This window comes from Myxocyprinus asiaticus, chromosome 42 (genome assembly GCF_019703515.2).
Source record: "Myxocyprinus asiaticus isolate MX2 ecotype Aquarium Trade chromosome 42, UBuf_Myxa_2, whole genome shotgun sequence".
Classification (NCBI taxonomy): Eukaryota; Metazoa; Chordata; class Actinopteri; order Cypriniformes; family Catostomidae; genus Myxocyprinus; species Myxocyprinus asiaticus.
The window spans coordinates 19,907,225-19,933,527 of record NC_059385.1 but is presented as its reverse complement, the minus strand read 5'-3'; the positions used below and the strand labels follow the sequence as shown (position 1 = coordinate 19,933,527).

The 26,303-nt window shown below is 42.3% G+C and overlaps 1 pseudogene; it reads right to left on the bottom strand.

The window, feature by feature from the left end:
• Positions 1-25,691, bottom strand: part of LOC127432293 (protein mono-ADP-ribosyltransferase PARP14-like) — a 42,719-nt pseudogene extending 17,028 nt beyond the window's left edge.
• Positions 25,692-26,303: the final 612 nt, after the last annotated feature.

Sequence of the window (26,303 nt, the reverse complement as noted above, 5' to 3'; positions counted from 1 at the left end):
GCCAATTCGTCTTGTGTGTTACAGTTGGTCTTGTTTCTTGGTCTCATTCATGTCAGTCCTGTTTAACAGCCCTGTTCAGTCCGGTCTGTCCCTATTATGTCTGCCCCAGCCTGGATTCTAATTTTCCCCTAATTAATTGGGTCCTGCCTGTCATTCTCTGCTAAACCCTGACAATATATATATATATATATATATAATCTATGCTAGATATTTCTCACTTTGTGAAGTCAAATTAAAGTGTATTTTAAACATAATTTAAGCAAAGTAAATTACTAAATTACAATGTCAAAACAACAAATTATTTCTTAATTTCTTGAGAATTATATTAAAATTAACAATTAACGCACAATTCACTAAGAATTAATTGTGTCTGCTAATACTGTAACTGTTGCATTGCACACTATTGCTTTTGCATTTTGCAGTTACTAAATGTATTATAGGCTCTTTAAAATACTGGAAGTGCACTGTACATCTGAATATACTGTAAACCAGGTTATGACACTCTCCTCCATCAAAATGTTCATATGAATGATTGCATGTGAATAAGACAGAGTTTTGCGCTGAAATAAAGCACTTTAAAGAAGCATCTGTTTATCCCATAATTTTCAATTGATCATTTAATTGATAAGAATGCATCGCCTTTTGAGATTACAGATAAAATAACAGATTAGTCCTGCTGTCAAACGGATCAAAGAGCTGCCCAGTGAACATTGAAAGGAATGTGTTATGAGAAAATAGTTGGACATCACAATAGCTTGGCACAATCTGGACATGACTAAGATCAGGCTGTTCAACCAAATTAAGCAACCAAAAAAACAATAAAATAACATAAATAACAGAATTACAAGAAAGGAAAGCAAAATGCCACCATTGAGATGATGTGAGATAAAATGGTAAATACTGTCTAGATATTAAAAATCTCTTCAGCACACTGACTTCAAGAAATACATTTCTGAAAAGGAGTTTGCTAAAAGCCAAAACCTGAAACCATTTGAAAGAACATTGTGGTCCCTTAGGCCTGAAACTAAAGCACAGTGTTTGGCTCTAAAACCAGACCCAACACCAAGGCACCACCATCTTTACTGCTTGGGGGTGAAACCAGAAATATGCTCTGTGATTGCTTGTAGAGGTTATTAGAAAATTTACTGCCATAAAGCCAGCATGCATGAAGCCAAATACAGGTATAATCCCTCAAAGAACCAATTTTAGTCAGCCAGAGATCGGCATTTTTGTATGAAAAAAACAAACAAAAAATAAAATAAAATTCATGCAGGGACCATGAATCAAAGCACAGTAAAAACTACAAAGGAATAGCTAGTTAAAAGTTAATTATTCTGGAATGGTCCAGCCAGAACCCAGTATTAAATCTGAATAAAAATGAACAATTGTTTTTTGCTGATATTTTACATTTTGGCTGATTTGGAGCAAATTTGCAGTGAAGAAACAAACTGAGCAAAGTTCAAACACTTGACTCTCATTACTGCTAAAGGAATAAGTTCAAAGTATTGTCACTGAAGAACTAGGGACTGAGAAATATAAGTCTTTCTATCTGGAGAAATTTGGAAACATGACTGGAATAAAATGTATATAATTGTTTTTTTTGTTTTTGTTGTTGTTGTTGTTTTTTTTTTTTTTTTTTGCATGCAAATTTTGCATTTTAGAAAATATTATGCCCTTTTAATTAAATCCACCATCTCACCTCTCAGATCAACTCTTTTTAGTTCACTATTTTCCCTGTTTCTTTCAAAAGCCAGTCTGTTGGCTAAATCAACATCATACTGCTTCTGGTTGATACAAACTTTCAAATGAGGGACTTTTTGCTTGTGGGCCTCTTCCAGGTCATAATATGTGTAGATGTCAAATGTTTGGATATTTTTCATGCTATCTAGGTACTGTCACTCAACCATGTTGCTGTAATCTCCACCTTTCGGAGCACATCACATATATGATTTTCTGCAGTTGTATTCTGACTGTGAGCTCTCTTTGTAGGTTGTTCAGCAAATCTAGGGGGGGACAAAAGGGACAACATCGTCAGACGTACCGGCAGGTGGGGCCTCGTGGCGGGGCGGAGCTCGAGGTGCCACACCATGTCGTGGCCGTGCTGAGTCTAGGGACATCGAAGCACTTACCTGGCTCCTTGTGACCACCCCCGGAACTTCCTGGGACGGGGGAGGAAGAGGCCTGTCCTCACAACCCGTGGAGACTGTCACATCGGGGCGGATGTGTGCCAAAGCTGGGCACGCAGGGGTGGAGAGACCGCCACTGGAGCGCCAATCCTGCAAGGGAAAATAGGTGGACGGTGGTCGTGATGACGACCATGCACACTGGGTATGTGACCCAGGGAAGGAGGAAACCGCACTTTTGCTGAATGGTTGGGTACCGCAGCCACCTGGGCATGCGGCGAAATCAAATGAAAAGGCAACAAAAAATTCTTCACCCGGCCCTCCACCGGGGGATGGAGTGGTCTAACTACCAGCTTGTCCGTCTCAGGGGCGCTTTGATGACCTTCGTGGGTTCTTGGTGGCCGGCCGTGAGACAGGTGGTGTCTGCTTCCTGCGGTGGGCTCCACGCTGGGGCCGGGCCGGAGGGGCAGGCTGCGGCGGAGCTGGTGCAGTCACTGCAGGGGGATGCCCTTGGTGACGAGCAGACAGGTTGCGGGATCTTGAGCCGCGCCGGGGCAGGATATGCCGGATAGCCTCTGTCTGCTGCTTCACCGTCGAGAACTGCTGGGCAAAGTCCTCGACGGTGTCGCCGTATAGGCCAGCCTGGGAGATGGGGGCAGCAAGGAACCGTGTCTTGTCGGCCTCACCCATCTCGACCAGGTTGAGCCAAAGTTGGTGCTCCTGGACCACTAATGTGGACATCGTCCACCCGAGAGACCACTCTGTGACCTTCGTCGCTCGGAGAGCGAGGTTGGTCGCCGAGCGCAGTTCCTGCATCAGATCTGGGGTGGAACTACCCTCGTGCAGTTCTTTTAGCGCCTTGGCTTGGTGGATCTGCAGAAGAGCCATGGCGTGCAGGGCAGAAGCGGCTTGTCCAGCAGCGCTGCAGGCTTTGGCTGTCAGGGACGACGTGAACCCACAGGGCTTGGATGGGAGCTTTGGGTGTCCATGCCAGGTGGCGGTGCTCTGCAGGCATAGGTGCACCGTGAGCACCTTATCCACCGGGGGAATCGCCGTATAGCAAGATCCCGCCCCACCATCGAGGGTAGTGAGGGTGGGGGAACTGAGAAATTGGGACCGGGCAGTAAAAGGTGCCTCCCACAATTTTGTCAGCTCCTCGTGCACTTCCGGGAAGAAAGGCACTGGAGAGGGGCGCGGCTGCTTTGAGCGGCACTGCGAGCCCAGGAACCAATCATCGAGCCGCGAGGGTTCAGGGGAGAGCGGAGGGTTCCACTCTAGCCCGACGCTCGCGGCCACCCAGGAAAGCATGTCCATCATCCCTGCATCAGTCTGTGACTGGGCAATCATCCCCGAAGGGGGGAGCCCAGCTGAGGCTTCTGCGTCCAACTGGACAAGCCCACTCTCCGATGCTGCGCTCGAGAGCTCATCAGCTTTGCGGGCTCCGAACAAGAGGTCGAACTCGCCATGAGACGAGCCAGCAGACTCATCCGGAAGCCCAATCAGGGCAGATGAGCGTGCTGGGGAATGGGAGGTCCACAGGGGGATACCCGGCGGAGGCAGTCCCATTGGGGTCCCCAAATTGCTCCCAGTGCTAGCCGCGCTGGCCTCAAACCCGTAGGTAAAAGGACTGAGGCGGAGAGCCACTGGGGTGGCTTGCTTTCTTACAAAAGCATGCCGTGACCGCAATGATGACATGGTCATGTTCTTGCAGTGAGAACATGAACCATCCACGACGCTGCCTCTGTGTGGGTCGCGCCCAGACACAAAAGACAGCGACCGTGACCATCTGAAGTTGAGAGGTAACGACCGCAACCAGGAATAACACACAATCGGAAAGACATCTTTAAAAAGACGTGTCTTTAAAAAGATGTTCCGTGTGTGCCACTCTTTTAGAGAAATATACTCTTTCAGGAAAATATACTCTCTTTTTTTCTCTGCCGAAGCACCCAGGGGTGTTCTCTGCAGTGCACCAGTGCAGAGGAGGGAGAAGCCGCTGAAATGGGAATTCAGCTCAGTGAGCATGACTGTTCAGCTACGAAGAGAAAATCTGAATGAGTCGTTGCATACCAGCTCATTTTATACCCGTATGTCCGGGGGAGTGGCATGCAAATACCACTCACCAATTTTCATTGGCCTTTTATGAAAGTCTTCCCAAGAGTGACCCCTAGTGTCACTAGATCGACACAACGTCACGTGAGTGACAGATAGGGAACTATATTTTAACATATTTTAATTTTTATGGACATTAAATTAAAGAATAAGATGGAGATCATTATCGTAAGAGTGGTGGTTGCCAAAAAGACCTAAGCTGCAAATAGGTTGCTGGATCAGCCCTAATATTGTACCTTTGAGCATGGCACTTTTACTCCGCTTAAAGTTGTAACAGTTTCACTGTTCAGTATGCATCTTTTGCCTCTTTCACGGTTCATTCTTCTGTTATCATCCTAACCACTGGGGGCACTCGAGAGCATTTTGAGTAAAGTGTCACCCCAATATAAAGAAGTAGAGAAGGAGTAGAATGTAGGAAGTTTGAGAAGCTTATAATGACTAGCTGTTTTTTTTTTTTTTTATTATTATTTATTTATTTATTTATTATATTGGAACATATAACAGGGTAATACAAATACATAAATCATGCATCTTAATATACATATACATCATACAATATACTTCTGACTTATAGCACCAAAGTACAATTATGAATCTCTATCAATAATCTTTTTCAACAGCAAAGATGTCAGCTTTTCTATTGATCTTTAAAGAATGTAAAGATTCATAAAAAATCTTAAGGTCATTGTAAAAAATTATAATATTTGGTACATTTGACATTCACTTTGCTTTGTGTATGTGATATTTCCCAAACAAAGCAAAAACTTTAATAGTGTTGTCAGTCTCCAATAAACCGCTATCACTTTCCAAAAACAAGACCATTGAATCAGTTATTTGAATAATTTTGTGAAAAATCTCAACAACAATTAAAGAGGTTTGAGACCAAAATGTTATGCCTACAATCAAAAAATAAGTGTAAGATTGTTTCTGCTTCCTCTTTGCAGAAACAACTTAATGGTGAAAGATCATCCTTAAATTTGCTAACAAAGGCATTGCAGGCGTAATATCGATTTATTATTTTAAATTGGATTTCTTTAATTTTGTTAGGAATTACATATTTATTAACATCTAAACACAATTTCTGAATGAAAAGAGACGGATAATCACATTCACACTTCATAACAGTGATAGGAGGGAGACTTTTATCTTTGGTTAATATCTTTTATCTAATATCTTTTTTCCCTGATGTCAGTGCCCCCAACAGTGAGACCTGGAAGTGAACCAGTTATAGAAATATACATCTTTTCATTTTTTATGAGATGAAGTAGTTTTGGGGAAATACAACAAACAAATTTTAAGTATTCTTTTTGAGGTACATTTATTCCAAAAGTATTAATGAATTCATTGTAACTATACATTTCACCAGAATGATTTAATAATTCTGCAACAAAAATGAATCCTTTGTTAAACCAGTCTATCTTGAAAATAGCCTTGTTTTTCAATACTATATGTTGATTGTTCCAAATTATGCATGAGTGTGGAGAAAAATTGTGTTTGTAGAATAATTTCCACGCATGCAAACTTGTTTATGGAAGTTGGACAGTTTAAAGGGGAGTTTGGAACATTTGAAATTAAAAGAAAGTAGAAACTTAAGTCCACCACATCTATTAAAGATTAAGTTGGGGATAAAAAAACATGCACTATTATTCCCATCGAGACAATGTTTGATCCAAATAATTTTAAATATACTGTTAGTAGTACTAAAGTCTAACACATTCAACCCTCCCTCTGAGAAACTTCTAATAATCGTTTTCCTTTTAACATACTCTGTCTTATTTCTCCAGATAAATCTGTATAAAATAGTAGCAATTGCTGCACACATCTTAGAATCTACAACGAGGGACAATGCAGGATATACCAGTCTTGAAATCCCTTCAGCCTTGGAAACTAATACACGACCCTGAATAGATATGCCTCTTTGGAGCCAACAGTTAAAAATATTTCTAGTTTTTTGTAATTTAAAAAAAAAATTATCTCTGTCTCTTTCAGAGGCTGATTTGCTGATCTAAATTCCTAAGTATCTAACCGCTTGTTTGACCTCTATTCCGGATATATTTAAGTCGTCCAATTGATGCACTGCCATAATCTCACTTTTAGACTTATTCACAGATAGACCTGAGGCATCAGAGAACAATTTTATTGCCTCCAGAGTAATGGGGACTTGGTTTTTGTTCTTTAAAAATAAACAGGTATCATCTGCAAGTTGAGTAATAATTCAATTGTGATATCCTATCTCAATGCCTTTAATTTTAGATCAATGTATAATGTACAGATTTAATGTTTCAGCTACAAATACAAATAAAAAGGGGGATATAGGGCAACCTTGTCTAAAACCTCTTTGAAGAATAAGCCAAGGAGAGGTACCACTAGACAAGGATACATTACTAGAAATGTTATTATAAAATGTTTGTACCATAGTTATAAAGCCTGGGCCAAAATCAAAACACTTTAAAGCCTGATACATAAAGTTGTGTTCTACCACATCAAACACCTTATAAAAATCTAAAAATAAAATAGGAGCCTCATCATTAACTAGTTCTGTCTAACACCAATCGAATATTATTTGAAATGTGTCTTCCCTTCATGAAAACTGATTGGGTGACTGATATAATTTCCTCCAAGCATGGTTTTAATCTATTGGCATATAAAGATGCTAATAATTTGTAATCTGAATTAAGTAGTGTTATAGGGTGCCAATTATTAAATGCAAAATATCTTTATTAGGTTTTGGAATCAATGTAATTAGGCCCTGCTTCATTGACTCTGAAAGCTCACCATTTTCTGCACATTCCTTAAACATATCCAAAATAAAAACTCTAATATCTTCCCAAAAAATTCAATAAAACTCAAAGGGAAAACCATCAGGCCCTGGGCTTTTATTAAAAGGAGTTTTTTTGAATAATGTCATCTAGTTCTTTCAGTGACATCTCCTTTTCGCAAAGGTTTTTGCTATTTATACCTATAGAGGGAATAAAGGGTTGTATCTTGCTAAAGAAAAGATCACTAATATCTGGGTTAAAAGAAGACATACAGTATATAATCACTGATAGAAATCTGAGACATACTTTGAGATTATACTCTCATCTGAAATGAGAGTATTATCAATATACAGGGAGGACAATGGGGAGTTTTTTCCCCCAGATTCTAACCATTTGGCCCTGGATCTAATAATGGCCCCTTTATCCATTTCCTTTCAGTCCGTCTCAAGTTTGATACTGACTGTGAGCTGGAAATCATTCAGTAGGATTCTGGCCACCAGATTCTTTGGAAAGCCAAGTTTCCCAGTACCAATAGCCAGGGGCAGGGCCATAAGGGTGGTACAGGGTGGCAACTGCCACCCTAAAAATGAGCTTTGCCACCCCACCTCCCACCCCAACTCGGACTCCCCAAAGCGGAGCACAGCATTCAACAACACACTCTTTCCTTCTTGGAAAAAAAAAAATTATGTTAGGCATAATGACAGCCTCAGTCACCATTACTTTTCATTACATGAAAAAAAAAAGATTAACACACTGTGTGTAACAAAGCTGGCAGCAATGACAGGCAGACTATGAAGATGTGAAGTAAAGATGAAACCAAGTGCAGTTTATTTACATCAGTTTATTCAATAACCCTAACTATAAACATGAACTTGACTTAACTTTGACTTGACTTAACATGACAACGTTACCAAACATAATACCTGACAAAGGACAATGGTGAACATGAGGGCTTAAATACATGGACAAGGGGTAAAACAATGATGAGGGAACCAATGAACAGACAGAACTGAGAACTGTTTGTTCCACTCCAGTGTTTGTTCCACTCCAGCGATTGTTATTAAAGGATTTAAAGTATTTACTCCTGCGTCTCCTCTCTTCCCCTTCAACTCCACGACCCAGCGTTACAGCTGCAGTGTACACCCTGTGCACAGCTGTAGGCCTCTGCTAACCTAATGTTATTGTGTTGACATAGCTTTTCTAATCAGCTGCGGGCCCACTTTTACCTACAGTTGTGTAGAATTATGCAGATTGTTTGTCGCTCTTACTATCATGAATAGTGATCAAGTGTGGAGATGGATTTATTTTTACAAATGGTAATTTAAGGTCTGCAATCCACGGTAGTGCTCGGCTAACTTACTATGTAACGTTATTGTTTTGGTAAATATTTAATATTCAGCTGTGGGCTGGCTTTTACCTAAACAAAATGGTCAATCTCAAGAGTCTTATATAATTATATAATTACAAGCTTTAATGTTATGGCCGCTATCCACGGTAGTCCATGGCTAACTTGCTCACTAACTCTCTAATACCCCCTGTTATGTCAAACCGTGAGTAAGCCTTTGTTCTCCGTTCATATTTCTGGCGAAAAAAGTTCGGCTACACCTATTCCAGCAAAAGATGACTAACTTAAATGCACTACGTATCTTTTACTTGAAGCTTTTTAAGTTCACAATAATCAACAGTGTACTCGGTCATGAGTTACACTACCTTTGGTACCATGATGTAGAGAAATTACACAGTTATAACATCACATCTGTAATGTAAGAGAGCTACAAAATAAAAACTCACCAATGTGAAAATTCCTGCTCAAGTCGTGCTTGCAAAGGTGGTTCAGGTCGATCAGCTTGTTCTTCCAAACTTTCATTATCGGACTCAGACTCAAACTGGTAAGGCAAAAACCGACGCCACTGTTACCGTAGTTACAATAGTGTTTACAGCTGTTAAGGAAGCCTGAAACTCAGTTATGGTAAGGGGCGTTACAATTACAACACGTGTTTGACCAATCCCAACAGGCTGGGCCAGCTGACCAATCAGAGCAGACTGGGCTTTTCAGAAAGGGGGGCTTTAAAGAGACAGGAGCTAAATCAGAGCGTTTCAGACAGAGGATGAAAATAGGTGTTCCAGCAATGTACAGTATGAGGAAAAATAATGTGTTTTTTGAACATTAAAGCATGTAAACTTATTCTGGTTGACCCCCAAAATAAAATCATCAACCTGTAAATTAGCATAATATGGGCTCTTTAACATTACCCAGTTAAGCATTGCAATGTCATTTCTACCCTCTTGGTCATTAAAAAAAAATACTGAATAACAAAAATGCAAAACTGAAGTAATATAATATGCTAATATCTCTGTAATGTCTCATAATCATTACTCTCACCTCATCTTCTGAGCCATGTCCAGCATTCCAAGATGGGCAAACAATATAAAAGAACTTTGCACATTTCAGATTACAACCATCCGTGATGACCATCTCCCCATAAATCATGTTTTTTTTTTTTTTTTTGCATGAGCAAATGTCATGACTTCTGACTGGAGCTGATGACTAGCAGTCTTAAGGAGTACATTAGAAATGGCATCTTTGAGGTCCATGTCCGCTGATATAGTGTTTACAATGACATCAGCCTACAACATTAACAAAGACAACTCTAAGCATCTGTCAGAGCACACAATATTACATTTTCCTCTTGAAAAGGACTTTATCACCTGAAATTGTGTATGAGTGCTTGTTTGAAGACATTGTTCAGTGGATGGAAACCATGGAAAAACAGCATAAAATACTATGATGATATGACATTCTAGATGATAGAATGTGCATTATGTGCTGACAGAGCAAAATTTTATGAGATTCAGCTCAAGCCCTCAGACAACCACTTAATTAAGTAATAAAAGCTAATTAGAACACAATAGATCACAAAAAGTGACATAATATATATAGTATGTACAAATACAAATCTTTTATATACAGTGCAAGGGAATGTAATTCAGAAGAGGTAGGATGTGTTAAATAATATAATTGACTAGGCTGTGTATTGCACGTAATTATAGTATAGTTTTTAACTGTTCATGAGATGGATAGCCTGAGGGATAAAAAGTGTTCTTTTGCCTGACGTTTCTGGTGCTCAGTGCTCTGTAGCATTGGCCAAAAGACAACCGTTCAAAAAGGTTGTGGGCTGGGTGAGTGGGGTCTAGAGTGATTTTACCTTTTCCTCACTCTGGAAGTGTACAGTTCTTGAAGGGAAGGCAAGGGGCAACCAATAATCCGCTCAGCAGTTCGAAATGTCCTTTGTAGTCTTCTGATATCCGATTTCGTAGCTGAACCAAACCAGACAGTTTTTGAAGTGCAGATGACAAACTCAATGACTGCTGAGTAGAACTGGATTAGCAGCGCCTGTGGCAGGTTGAACTTCCTCAACTGGCAAAGGAAGTACAACCTCTGCTGGGCCTTTTTCATAATGGAGTCAGTGTGGGTCTCTCACTTCAGTTCTTGTGAGATGGTAGTGCCCAGGAACCTGAATGACTCCACTGCTGCCACAGTTCTGTTTAGAATGGTGAGTGGGGCCAGTGTTGGGGTGTTCCTCCTAAAGTCCACAATCATCACCACTGTTTTTAGCATGTTGAGCTCCAGGTTGTTATGACTGCACCAGTGAGCCAGCCATTCAACCTCCCTTTTGTATGCAAACTCATCGTCTTCTTGGATGAGGCTGATGATAGTAGTGTCATCTGCAAACTTCAGAAGCTTGACAGAGGGGTCCTTGGCGGTGCAGTCATTGGTATACAGGGAGAAGAGTAGTGGGGAGAGCACACATCCCTGGGGGGCACCAGTGCTGATCGTACATGTGCTGGAAGTGAATTTCCACAGTCTCACTAGCTGCTGCCTGTCCATCAGAAAGATGGTGTTCCACGGGCAAATAGATTAGCTTCTTCTCTGTATCAGTAAGTGCTCCCAATCAAAACAACATCCTCACTTTCTACATTGGAGAAAACATTTATTCCTTGAGACATAAACAGATCATTGGAAGTCTCTTTGAAATCCACTGATCTCAAGTACTCACGGGTCAATCTTAAGATGCTTTTGTGTCAGGTTTAGTTTCTTCTCGAGGATACAATTCTTGATGGTAAGAATTTCAGCTAGAAGACCTGATAAAACTAATGCATTCAATTCTTTTTAGTAGCCAAGGAGCAGTAGTGGAGACAAAACTGCTGTCATTTTTTTTTTTTTTTTTTTTTTTTTTTTTTTTGTAGGCCTTCCATTAGAAGCAGAGAACATTTCCACATATTCTGTGGTACTGTTCTTTTCTCTCTCCATTTGAGATGATGCTGTTTGAAAAATGTCTTCTATGATAGGTTTCAGCACGTTTATATCCTGGTTAACACCTGCCACTGTTAGGGTCCCTCTATAAACATTCAAGTCTATGAAACCCAGATTGTTAGCCACTGCATGAATATCACTCTCTACTTTGGTCCAGAAGACTGGCCACTCAAATGCTGCAAACTTGAAAATTATGTCCTGGAAGGCACCTGGGCATTCTGTTCCCAGCCATCAGTGTGTCTTTCAGTAACACCTCTCTGTTTCAGCAATGCTGGATCAGGACTAAGCAAGACAACAGTTTTTTGTTTTGTTTTTTCATGTTAATTTGGCAGAACTGTGAGCTCAGCTAGTCAGTAAAGCAGGAAATCAGCCCTTTCTTGAAAAGGAACTCCCTGATAGCAGGGTGGACACTGAGTGTGATGGGTTGAAGAAACCTCAAACTTGGCATGTCATTGCCATGTAAGGCTATTCCTAATAATTTATAGTAAGAATATACTTTGTTTGGAACACTGCAGATCATATGCTCTAACTTCAAAACTCTCTCCTTAGCTGGAAAGCAAGCAATAAGTTGATATAGTGAAATATGTACAGTAAATAATATTGATATGTGAAGAGGTAGAGGTAGCAACATGCATGTTACTCAACTCAGAAGTTTTGATTGCAGACTTTTGTGTATTGATAAATCTGAGCACAGTGTGTGAGATATCCAGATTGTTAAACTATCTTCTGAAACTCTAAAGAAGACAAATGAAATACTGGGTCTATTTCTAAGTTGAAAGATGTTAAAAGCAAGAGACACAACAGAGAAAGTCGCCATTTATTTTAATTTAATTTTAACTTAGAACTACTGTCTTGGACAGCAGTGTACTGCAGTGTTTCCCAAAGGGATATGTGAGATGATGATGGGGGTGTGCGAACAAAATTCAGATTTGGTGTTCATACAATTTCATCCCGGTCTGAATGGTTCATGTATTTCTCACAGGCAAAAATAATAATAATTATTATTTTATCCATCCTCTAGTGTAGGGCTGTCACAATACCATAATCATATCTTACGATACTTCACCAGCTAAAGTATCATGATACCAAGTAATATCACGATACCACACAATGGTGCATAAGTGGGAGAAGGTTCAAATGGACTAACTTGTTACTTAATACATTCTTAGTTTGATGTAAAAAAAAAAAAAACAAAAAAAAACTTTGCCATATCAAAACTGCCAGTTCAAACGGCAACGGCTTTAAACTTTTATTCCATTATTCTTTGATTATTTGACTGTTGGTAACATAAAAATAAAGATATTGTAATGTTGAAAAGACTATTTTGAGCAGCTGTTTCATTACTACAACTGATTCAGCCCCTCTTATTACAGCCGCGTCTGCCCCTCTCTCCTGGTTAAGAGCAGTACAAATGTAGATTTACACACACCAGTTTGATCGCACGGCTCAGGGATGTGCTCAAACTGTGACCAACCCAGTTTGCGCTGCATTTCCCAAAAGCATTGCAAGCTTAAGTTGATCATAGAGACCACTGGCGCAAAAGCTTATCATGCTTTTGGTATACACAGCCCTGATCATCCGTGCGAAGATACCGCCACCATGCATTTGTAATGGGAAATAAATAAACGAGTGCAACGTTCAATTTTTCAGAGAAACAGTAAATCTGTAAATGTTCAGATAAAGCATTTAGGATAAATGAAGTGGCACTAACCGGTGTGTATTCTGCAGAAGGAGTGGGATGTGTTTGAACTCCGAAGGTGTTTAATAAGGTTGCTGGTGTTTCTCCAGCATCCACACAGAACCCCTCAAGATCCAGAGTGGAGCAGAGCATAATTGCTCTATTTTACATTTAAATTCTTACATTTAGCCCTGTACTATATATGTATTGTAAAAGAATCCTGTATCCTACTCGATCTCTGTTAAACTCCCATCCCAATAAATACTCCAAATCCCTATCCTTCCTACTCTTTTTGTATAAATATCAAATTAATTCCTTTCTCTCCTCACCATACATTCTACAATCATATATTATGTGTTCTACTGTTTCTTTCTCACCACAGTACTCACATAGATCACTATCATGTACTCCAGTTAAAAACAGTGATGCATATATGAATGACTAAGCCTTAGCCTAGTTATTATGACGTCTTCCTTTCTATTTCTACCACATATAGCTCTTTTAACATCTACCAATTTTTTTATTTTTTATTTAATGTAAATGCCTTCCCTTAATATCCATATCCCAAATTTCCTAATTTTGTAATATTTTTCTTAATAATAGATTTAAATTCTCCTTTGCCCAAGGGAACATTAACATCCACTTCCTTCCTTTTTAAAGCATTCTTTGCTAGCACATCAGCCATTTCATTTCCAGAGACCACTGTATGCGCTGGTACCCAACATAAACCCACTACCACTCCTTTCCTTCATATACGCCATAATAAAAATAAATATCTCACTCATCATATCCTCTTGAGGTGAATGACGGGTAGATAACGATGTTAAAACTGAAGGCAAGTCAGAACATTTCACCACTCTGTCTGATCTTATTTCCTCTAATCTCATCCAGCCTACTATTATAGCGACCATTTCAATGGCATATACCGTTAATTCTGATGTTAATCTTTTAGCTATAGATACATCAAGGTCTGGAATATACTGTATATTCCCACTCCCAGGGGCGGACTGGCCATAGAGAGAACCCCCCACCCCCCAGTCCAGTATCTCCAAGTAGTTTTTTATATCTGGAATTATCCATGTTGGTACTTCTCCCATACAGGTGAAACGCAACATCCTATGTCTACAATCTGATATATCTCTGCTAGCTGATTTATGACCCACCCAAATCCCCTTCCTTTTTTATTTACATACTCCCAGCAGTTACTTAAAACATCAGTAGCAATATGGCTTCCAGCATAACTCTTCATAGATGTCCAATTGGCCAAGGACATTTTCACTCGACGCAAACTCAAGTGGTATTTCATTCGCCTCAACAATCAGAGCATTGACTGGTGTTGATTTGACTGTTCCTAAATGTATTCTAAGAGCTCTGTCCTGTATTATGTCTAAGCTCTTTAATAATGATGCAGCACCATATATCATACATCCATAATCAAAGACAAATCTAATCATACTGTAGCTTGATAAATCGTCAACATGGATGTTATTTCTGCTTGCCATTCTTTTCCAGCTATTGCTCTCATCACATTTAAGATTTTTCTGCATTTTTTTTATCAATTTCTTCTATATGTTTCTTTCAAGTATATCTACTATCAAACCAAATTCCTAAATAATGAAATACTTTCAAGCATTCTAATGGTTTACCTTATAATAATAGTTCAATACCATCAGGAATTTTTTTTTTTTCCAAGTATATAACATATAACATGATTTACTGGTTGACATTTGTGGTGGTGAGGGCATGGTGGAGCGTGCGTCTGGGGGCGAGTGAAAGTGGTAAGGCTTCACCCCTGGGTGATTATTATGACTAATAGCTGTTTCTCATTGCAGTAACCCTGGAAGAGCGATAGGAGGGGGGCCAACGTGACAGGAAGGGAGAGAGAGCTATCACACTCACGCCCAAACTCCTTTGAGTTAAACATTTGTGTGAAATCAATAAAAGTTACCTTGTTTGAGTTGAAACATTGCCTGTCTCCTGTTTCCTCCTTTGGAGTAGACAAGAACCTTGTCACAGTGGTGCTGAAACCTGGTATCTCAAGGAAGCTAGCACGTTGTCATGGAGTCCACACCACTGGCTGAAGTTATCCAGTCCCTTGCCAGCATGCATCAGGGGATACTAAAGCTTTAGTATCGCAATACTACCATAGCACCGGTATACCATGCAACCCTACTCTAGTGTAGAAACACCAAAATGGTCATGTCATTGTAAGGCTGGCACCGGGATGTCTGCACCTAAAAGGCTCTGTGAGAGCCAACGTCATAAAACTCTCACACAGAAGAGCATCTCCACATGTGACAACACATCCTACTGATTAAGGACCATAAAACGCACATCTGCCCTCTCTCTCACCTCAGGTCACTTTAGGGTCACCAAAAACTAAGTTATGACTTATCCTTTTCTGTAATGTAAAAGGTTTTCTGATCACACATGTTTGGTATCATTCAAGAGGTCTCAGTGCAACTGGTAAAATGGTCTCATTCCCTTTCAGCAAGTCAAATCACAAGTAAGATTTAAGAACATAGTAAAATACTGTATTCTATCTGGGACATGCCCCTCCCAAGTCTCTCACAGGGACCAGATGCTGTATGCAGATTAGGTGCATTCTTTGTAAACATCAAACGACCTACTCAATCACAAGTTTCAAAGGTCTACTTACAACTCCCTAAATTGTAAATCAAATCCTAAATAACATCAAACATACACATCTGAAATAACAATAGAATCGGTTGGTACTTAAGGAAGGATGGCAGAGGAGGTCGGGGAATCTGTAGTCAGATCTCCCGCACAATTGCTGCGTGTAGGTTTTCTCTTACCAGGTATGCAATTCTTATTTCTTATGTTTTGTTAAATGTTTACATTTGACTTATTGTTGTCTAATTGGAATTGATGAATGTATTATTTTACCTGGTAAATAAACGGTTACATTTTAGTTTATTCTGATTTGCTCTAAAATTATTGTCTTTAGTAGATTACGTTAAGTCCATGTTTCTGCAAATCTATGACCAGGTTAGTAGCGGACTAAAGTTCAGTCCTGAGTGGAGCATGGGGCACACCGACTGAGACTTTAGAGCTCCGACTAAACCTCTGGTTATTGTAATATTTTCTAGCTAAGTGTACATAGGAAACTATGGCATGATTATATAAAGCTATTTTAACTTAGGTATTGTTGGTCTACCTTTGTAAATTTAGTGGTCATGACCTCTGGGTAGAAAAAATTTTACTTAATTAAGTGTTTACTATCTAAGGGGACTAAACAAAATACTTTTAGATAAAAGGGTAAGCATGAGCAGCTATCTAATTAGTATTTAGTCAATTACTGTTTTAATGACCAATACTGGCGTATTCGTGACCTTGAGATCCGCGTACACGGCCGACGCGAGACTCTCTAAGTGACAGGAATCCAAATGAATGAGTACAATATAAAATAGAGTTAAATACGATGATCAACTGTTAAACCAAACTGAATAATAATAATTAGGATTGGAACATTAATATATCCTTGAAAACATTTATAATTGGAGTCAGATAAAATAAAAGGGGATAATAAAACTAATAATATAGTTATTTAATTGAAACGAAATAACTTAAACTTAATGCGCACGATAAGACAGAACGAGCAGGAGACCTTCAGCCACACCATTGGATACCATCCTTGGGCCAGTGGGTCGCCTCCCCTTTACATCATAAAGGTCAAATAACTAGCATACAAATCAAATGGCCCTATCTTTTGCGGTTGTCTTTTGCAGTTAAAAAATGCATCCACTCATGCATCGTGCTTGACAACACACTGATAGGTAATGTAAGTTATAGCTTGTAAAATATATACATTGCTGTTTTACCAGACTTAAATACTGTATACTACATTTAAATTTGAAATGTAATTTGTATATAAGGTCAAATACATTTGGGAGTTTTTATTCTGATTGTATTATGTTCAGGAGTTTTGATGTCAGGTGTCAGATACGACTCTTACCAGTGTGTCCAAATAATTTTCAACATTCACACGCAGCTGTCAGAGTCTTTTCGTGTTTCCTAGGACTATTATTTTGAAGTGTTTCCCCCGGACTACGTTTCCCATCATGCACTGCCCTCATCACTGCCATCTGTTCCCCATTGTTCTCACCTGTTTTCCATTCCCTCGTTAGCCCTTGTGTGTGTGTATATATACCCTCTAGTTTTGCATTTCTTTGTCAGTTCTTGTTTGTTGCTTTATAAGTTCCTGGCTGTTTGTTTCACTATTATCATCTTCATTAAAAGCCTGCATTTAGATCCAGCGTCTCCTGTCTCATCTCAGCAACCATCCGTTACAGAAGAACTGACCCACATGGATCTAGCTGCTGTTAGAATTCTGCTTCTTAAGCAAGGGTCCCGTCCAGTTGAGGATCATGTCTGTGAGTTTTTGGAACTAGCGAATTTAGTGCACTATCCAGACCGCTCTGTGGTGGTTTTCTTCCGGACCAGTCTGAATAGTGCACTGAAGGAACAGATGCCTCAGGCTGATCCTCACTGGACACTCTGTGAATATGTGGAGAAGGCTCTGGAACTTTGCGGTTCCCACTACACAGTGTATTATGGCGGGAACTCCGGGCCAAACCCTGCATCTTCGGCTCCTTGCTCAAAGCCCTCCACGGCTCTTTGCTCCAAGCAGGGGTGGGTTTACGATTTCTGAGGCCCCAAGCAACCGACCAACCTGGGACCCAATTTTGAACATTTTGGCTTAAATTACATAAATGTATTTTAAATCATAATTTTAAATTCATCCTATCAACCATTGTAGCCAAGTACATTCAAAATGTTTAATGAAATAAAAATCTAGTTAAAGAATGCATGTTTTCCAGTTCCCTATCTGTCACTCACTCGACGTTGTGTCGATGTAGTGACACTAGGGGTCACTCTTGGGAGCCCGAGACACCTCTGGTCTTTGATAAAAGGCCAATGAAAATTGGAGAGTGGTATTTGTATGCCACTCCCCCGGACATACGGGTATAAAAGGAGCTGGTATGCAACCACTCATTCAGATTTTCTCTTCGGAGCCGAACGGTCATGCTCACTGAGCTGAATTCCCATTCACCTTTGCTGGATCTGACGGCGCATTTCAGCGGCTTCTCCCTCCTCTGCACTGGTGCACTGCAGAGAATGCCCCTGGGCACTTCGGCAGAAATAAGAGTATATTTCTCTAAAAGAGCGGCACACACGGAACGTCTTTTTAAAGACACGTCTTTTTAAAGATGCGTTTCCGATTGTGTGTTATTCCTGGTTGCGCTCGTTATCTCTCGCCTTCTGACGGTCACGATCACTGTCTTTCGTGTCTGGGCACTGCTCACGGGGAGACAGCGTTCGTGGATGGTCATGTTCTCATTGCGAGGACATGTCCATGGCAACGATGTGGTTGCAGCTCGCCTTCATAAGAAAGCAAGCCACCCCAGAGGCTCCCCGCCTCGGTCTTTTTACCCACGGGTATGAGGCCAGCGCGGCTAGCACTGGGGGCGATTTGGGGACCCCAATGGGACCGCCTCCGCCGGGTATCCCTCCGCAGACCTCCCATTCCCCAGCATGCTCGTCTGCCCCGATTGGGCTTCCGGATAAGTCCGCCGGCTCGTCTCATGGTGAATTCAACCTCTTATTCGAAGCCCGCGAAAAAGATGAGCTCTAAAGTGCAGCATCGGAGAGCGGGCTCGTCCAGTCAGACGCGGAAGCCTCAGCTGGGCTCCTCCCTTCGGGGACGATTGTCCAGTCACAGGCTGACATGGAGATGATGACATGCTTTCCCGGGCTGCCGCGAGCGTCGGCTAGAGTGGAACCCTCCGCTCTTTCGTGAACCCTCATGGCTCGATGATTGGTTCCTGGGCTCGTGGCGCCGCTCAAAGCCACGCCCCGCCCCTGTTCCTTTCTTCCTGGAAGTGTGTGAAGAGCTGACAAGGTCATGGGAGGCACTTTTTATTGCCCGGTCCCGATCTTTTCAGCTTCCCCGCCCTCACTACCCTCGATGGTGGGGTGGCCAAGGGCTATTCAGCAATCCCCCGGTGGATAAAGGCGCTCGCGGTGCACCTATGCCCACAGAGCAACGCCACCTGGTGTGGGTGCCCAAAGCCCCCATCCAAGGCCTGTAGGTTTACATCGTCTCTGACGGCCAAGGCCTACGGTGCTGCTGGACAAGCCGCCTCCGCCCTGGATGCCATGGCTCTCCTGCAAGTCCGCCAAGGCACTAAAGGAACTGCACAAGGGTAGTTCCGCCCCGGGATTGATGCAGGAACTGTGCTTGGTGACCGATCTCGCTCTCTGAGCAACGGAGGTTACGGCGCGCTCTCTCGGGCGGACGATGTCCACATTAGTAGTCCAGGAGCACCACCTTTTGCTCAACCTGGTCGAGATGGGTGAGGCCGACAGGACACGATTCCTTGCTGCCCCATCTCCCAGGCTGGCCTATTCAGAGACACCATCAAGGACTTTGCCCAGCAGTTCTCGACAGTGGAGCAATAGATGGAGGCTATCCGGCATATCCTGCCCTGGCGCGGCTCAAGATCCCGCACCCCGTCTACTCGTCGCCAAGGGTGTCCCCCTGCGGTGACTTCACTGGCTCCACCGCAGCCCGCCCCTTCAGCCCAGCCCCGGCGTGGAGCCCACCGCAGGAAGCAGATGCCACCCATCTCGCGGCCGCCCAGAACCCGTGAAAAGCTTCAAAGCGCCCTTGAGACGGGTGACCCAGGGACGACGAAACCCGCTGCTCTGGAGCTGATAAGTAGACCTCTCCATCTTTTTGTTACCTTTGCATTTAATTGCGCTGCATGCCCAAGTGGCTGCAATACTCAAGAGTTCAGCAAGAGCGGTTACCTTGTTCCCTGGGTCACGTATCCGGTGTGCACGGCCATCATCATGACCACCGTCCACCACTCTATTTGGCAGGTTTGGCGCTCCAGCGGCAGTCTGCCATCCCTGAGCGCCCAGCTGTGGCACAAATCCGCCCGGTGGGTTGCGGCCAATCTTGGACCTGCGAGTACTGAACTGGGCTTTACACAGACTCCCGTTCAAGATGCGGACGCAAAAACGCATTCTGGTGAGCGTCCGGCATCAAGATTGGTTCACGGTGGTAGACCTGAAGGATGTGTACTTTCACGTCTAGATCCTTCCTCGACACAGACCCTTCTTGCAGCTTGCATTTGAGGGTCAGGCATATCAGTACAAGGTCCTCCCTTTCGGCATGTCCCTGTCTCCTCGCATCTTCACAAAGGTTGCAGCGGCAGCCCTTGCCCCACAAAGGGAGGTGGGCATTCGCATTCTCAACTATCTCGATGACTGGCTAATCTTAGCTCACTCTCGGGACATGCTGTGCGCAAACAGGGACTTGGTGCTCTCACACCTCAGCCGACTAGGGCTTCGGGTCAACTGGGAAAAGAGCAAGCTCCTCCCGGTTCAGAGCATCTCTTTTCTCGGTTTGGAGTTGGACTAGTCTCTTTGACAGCACGCCTCATGAACGAGCGTGCCCAGTCAGTGTTGGTCTGTTTGAAGGCGTTCATACAGAAAACAGCGGTTCCACTGAAACTTTTTCAGAGGCTCTTGGGGTATATGGCATCCTCAGCGGTGGCCACCCCACTCGGGTTGATGCATATGAGACCGCTTCACCACTGGCTTCAGACTCGAGTCCCGAGATGGGCATGGCACCGCGGGACACATCACGTGGTCATCACGCCGGTCTGTCACTGTCTTTTCAGCCCTTGGACCAACCTCTCGTTTCTACGGGCAGGTGTTCCCCTAGAACTGGTCTCCAGGCGCATCGTGGTCATGACGGACGCTTCCAAAATGGGCTGGGGTGCTGTTTGCAACAGGCATGCAGCCGCCGACTTGTGGACGGGCTCGCGACTGCATTGGCACATCAGCTGCCTCGAGTTGTTGGCATATCTGCTCGCCCTGCAGAGGTTCGGCCATTGATCCAGGGAAAGCACGTGTTAGTTCAGACAGACAACACGGCAACGGTAGCATATGTCAACCACCAAGGTGGTCTGCGCTCTTGTTGTATGTCACAACACACCCACCGCCTCCTCTGCCCCCGGTAGGGCTACGAGCCCATTCTACCAGGGGTGTAGCGGCCTCCTGGGCTCTGGCCAGGGGTGCCTCTCTAACAGACATTTGCAGAGCAGCAGGCTGGGCAACACCCAACACCTTTGCAAGGTTCTACAACCTCCAGGTGGAACCAGTTTCGTCCCAGGTAGTGGCACGCAATACAAGCAGATAAGCCCGGGATAGCCGGCCGGGTGTATCACTTGCACATAGTGCCTTCCACCTCCTTTTGAGCTGAAGACGTGTGCCATTAATTCCCAGTAGTGTTCACAAGTTTTGTTCCCTGGTTGACTTCCTCCGAGCCCTGTGTCAGTCGAGTGTTCGGAGAGACTCACTGCTGGCCCAGTACACGTAACCATGACCCTGCACGAACCAGCTCCTGACCCTGTCCCCGCTCTGTGGCCGCCTCTCAGGCCTCCTGACCCTGTCCCTGCTCTGTGGCCGCCTTCCAGGCCTCCTGATCCAGTCCTGGCCCTGTGGCTGCCTCTCAGGCCTCCTGACCCTGTTCCCATTCTGTGGCCGCCTCTCAGGCCTCCCGACCCTGTCCTCGCTCTGTGGCCGCCTCTCAGGCCTCCTGACCCTTTCCCTGCTCTGTGGCCACCTTCCAGGCCTCCTGATGCAGTCCCGGCCCTGTGGCTGCCTCTCAGGCCTCCTGACCCTGTCCCCGTTCTGTGGCCACCTCTCAGGCCTCCTGAACCTGTCCCCACTCTGTGGCCGCCTCTCAGGCCTCCCGACCCTGTCCCCGCTCTGTGGCCACCTCTCAGGCCTCCTGACCCTGTCCCCATTCTGTGGTGTTGGGCCTCATATATTCAGATAGAAGACAAAAGCAGGCCTTACACAGTCATAAAACCTAACTCAGGCCTCCACATAAGTCATAAATCTTACTGATAAAAACCGCACCAAAATCAAACAAAGGAAGTCCAAAACAGACTACAAATCCCATGAAGCCTTGCTCACTAAAGGATCGAACTCTCAACTCCTACTGGATGAGGCACACGACAGAATGCACCTCAACCATGACATCATCAGAGTAGAAATACCTCTGAAATGCTTCCGGGATTTGCTTCCAGCAACTTTGCTCGCCGTGTGTAGACACAGCTCATCGCTGCTCTCAGGTGCAGCCTCGTGGCACAAGGAAGTAACATCCGACTTGAAACTGTGGCCATGCAATCTCCATCTCGCTGGACGAGTTGAGATTACTCTGTGTTCCACCGAACACTCTTACGGATCCAAAGGAGACCACCAAGCAATCCGCATCTTCATCCGTTTGCCTGCAGAAGTGAAGAGAGAAAAGATTTCTCTTCCATCTTCAATCAAGTCAAGGTCACTGATTTCTCTGCCAGCCCGCCGAGAATCAGCAGCCGTACCGCCCGCCGACAGAGCGAGGAAACAGCCTCCCGTCATCACCCAAGCCTTGAGGAACCGAGTCGGAGTTAAAGGACGGATGAACACACATTCTGCATCCTCGTGCCATTCAAGTAAGAAGTTTACGTCTTGGCAGAGATAGAATATTTTAGTGTGTTATTCTTGTGTATCAAGGTTATTGCTTGTACAGTTTACGGACCGCCATGTCCGCTCATTGTTAATACTCAGGGTATTAATTATCACGAATTTGATTTGCTGTATTGTAGTCCAACCACACTGGACTGTTGTGCATTTCCGCCATCGCAGGTGAGACCGGCAAATTGAGTTATCCATTAAAGAATCAAAGTCCGCAGGACGGTTACAAGCCGTCCACCGCATCTCTGAGTGATAAACTAACAGCTTCTTTCTCTCCCATGATTGCGAAATCTGCTTTGGGGCCGTCACTTAATTCTCTCTCTCTCTCGTACTAACACACACACACACACACACACTCACACACACCCTCATGTGTTATAGGATTATTTTGATTTCCATATCTAATCATATCACTGTTTAGTTTGTAGTTGTAAGTCGGAAGTTTATTGGCTGCATTATATTAATTATTAATTGATATTACTGCATAAATAAACTTTGTTATATTAGAAAGAGAAGTGTTTTGGTTTGATTTGCATACACCTGTGTCATGCTGACAGGATGTCAGTGCTCGAATTCAAGCCTTCATTCATTGGTTTTTTTCCCGAAAATCGATATTCTTCGGATGTCGATTTTCCTAGGAGAACAATCTAATATTGAGACTGTTATACTATCTGGTTATTAGTCCCTGATTCCAGGGTGGTGCCCCGTCAATATTAATCCTTGTTAATATTCTATTGATTTTTGACAATTGATAATTATCTTTGATGATTGTTGAATTTGAATGATCAATAAGCTAGTGTTAATTTTAATTAATGTTTCATCGATGTTAATGATTAGTGATTATCTTTGATAATTGTTGATTTAAAGGATTAAAAAAGCTAACACTGATTCTCATCAATGTTCTATTGATTTTAATAATTAATATTTACCCTTAATAATTATTAATTATTGCTAATAACCAAACCCGCTCCTAAACGTAGCGCACTACATTTACTGGAGCCCCATATGATGTTTTAATGAGTTAGATTCAATTAATTAATTTAAATATTAATTAATAACTAAAGAAATAATTATTAATTATTTCTGATAGTAACACTGATCTAAACAACCAGTAAAGCCCTTCTGTGGCTGCCACCCAGGCCTCCTTACCCAGTCCCAGCCCTGTGGCCACCTCCCGACCCAGTCCCGGCACTGTGGCTATGAGCTCCACCTTGCCGAAAGGGTCGAATGAGACATAAAAAAGTACCTTGCTGAGCTGGCCATGCAATCATGCAGACACTTTCCCGCAGTGCTCAAAGTGGCTGTGCCCTACCGACAATGATTTGCAAATAATGTCACAGTACCAGCAGGTATTCTTGAGTACCAGCAGCTCTTATGATGTACCGGTACCATGTCCTGCTCCCTGACTGAGCCATTTATCAATATGTATATGATCGATTTTGTGCAAATAACATGTTTTATACAGCATAAGGCAGTTGTTTTACAAAGTTGATTGTGTTAAATATAGCCTACATATTTTAAATATTCCTGCTGTGCATGATATCTATACTGTATGTTAGAGAGGGGGCTCACAAAAGGATGTTTAATGTTTGGAGGTGTACACCACTGTAAAAAGTTTGGGAGCCACAGTTTTACTGTAAAGAAGAGTCATATGATTTAGTCTTACACCGCTTGCTAAACAGAAAATGACGTAGCAGGTCACAAACATATTTTACCTTCTTGCTTCTTAAAGGTAATTATGGCTGTTTACTCTAATAGATCTGTGATAACTTCTTCTAATTGACCACCCCATTTTGCAAAATAAAGTTCCAGCAGCACCTTATTAGCCTCAGTTGGAAGATATTCCACCCTCACATATATGCTCCTCTCCAAGTGTCCTGCTCTACAGAACTTTCCACAGATAGACAGAACAAAATAAATGTAAAGTGTCACAAATGTACCAAATAAAAAAATTAATCAATTTAAAATTAGTAAATAATATTAAAAAACATGTTTTGCACTGGACACATTTGATGATATTTTAACAACAACATACATCTTGATACAAAAAATAAACAGATATATACATTCTATAGCCATCTTTACACTGCAAAGGTGGCACAGAAGCTGCATCTAAAGTGGCATTTAGGTGCATTTACACAGGCTGTTAAGAGCAGGCATAAATTCATTTACAGAGCAAGAACAACTGCATAACTAATGTTATGAGATGAATGTTCTAAATATACAATTATGAAAACATAAACATTAAACAAATAAAAATATGAAGTTATTCTTGTAAATATAAAACTAAATTATGAAATATATGCTTTATCATAACAACACCAAAGTTTAAGGCTGCTCTGATGCTGCATTTCATTTACACAGAATCTAAGCAGCATCAGAACTGCCATTGATTCTAGGGAATGAGGTGGGTCAGAGCAGACTTAATTTAGTCTGGCTTTTGCAATCTGCTATGTAAAGATGCCTTATAACACACGACTGCTCTATTGTGATAATATTCTGGTAATTACTCCATGCTGAAAGCATTGTCAGAAAGGTTAGTGGCACACCAAAAGACACCCTTTGAAACATAATTTGGAACATTCTCCAGGACAACAGCATGGTACTCTTCAGGGTCTTCCACATCTGCCTTAGTTTGAGAGGCACTTTCATCACCAGGTGAAATAAAGGTGACACATAATTATCAAATGTCATCAGAAATAAATTTCAGCTGTTTGTTTTAAAGAAATAGTTGACACAAATATGAAAATTCTGTCATAATTTACTCACTCAAGTCTTCCAGAACTCTTGATTTTTTAAAAGGGGCTACTTTAATAATTATTTGGGTCCTTTGGGTCTTTAAAGTGACTCAATATCTACTGCCATTATATTGACAAGACAGACCGGGGTATTCATTAAAAATTCTTCTTTTGTGTAAGTCATTTGGGTTAAGCCGGCACCACACTAGCTTATTTTTCCAGTGATTTTCAGGTGTGAATTTCAATAACATAATCACCGGCCAGTGGCGCATTAGAGTCTGTCAGCGGGAGGTCAATAATCACTTGACGGTCAGGACTCCCTGCTGAGTTAATGGTTACAGCAATGGGAAAAAATATCCAACATGAAAGAAAAAACCATTCATGAGGACCCCTTTTGTAAGGTACATCCATTTGTGGCCCATATCACTGAACCCATACCATATCAAAACATGTCATTTAAAAATGAAATATACTGTATAAAACATGGAATATCAGTTTAACATCACTATAAATATGCACAGGTTTTCCTAGTGAGAAGACAAGGCAAGACTGTCTTTCCTTGCAGAGCCTGTCAATCAAGTCATTCTCTACATTAAGATGTGCCCTGTATTTTGTCATCATGGTTAAGAACGATGTCTCACAAAAATATGTGGTTAGGAAAGGCAACAATATTCTTTTTGTTAATATTTATAATTGTATTAATATTTCCTGTTGAGTGACATATGACACCTGAATTTATGATCTTATATAGCACCATCAGAATAAAAACTCCATAAATAATCAATCCTAATGCAAAATACTTTTAAAAGTACACTTAAAACAGCTTTTTTTTTTTTTTTTCCCAAAAGCAAGGTTTCACTCTCACACAAGGATGATCACGTGCCAGGCCCTGCTCCAGCTCTAAGATTTAAGGTGGGCCAGAGGACCCTCTGGGTGGGCCGAGCAGTTGGAGGAGTGGGTGTGGTTGTCAAGGTGGGCCAAGCTAATGAATGGGTGGGCCAGGCCCACCCAGGCACCCCTGTG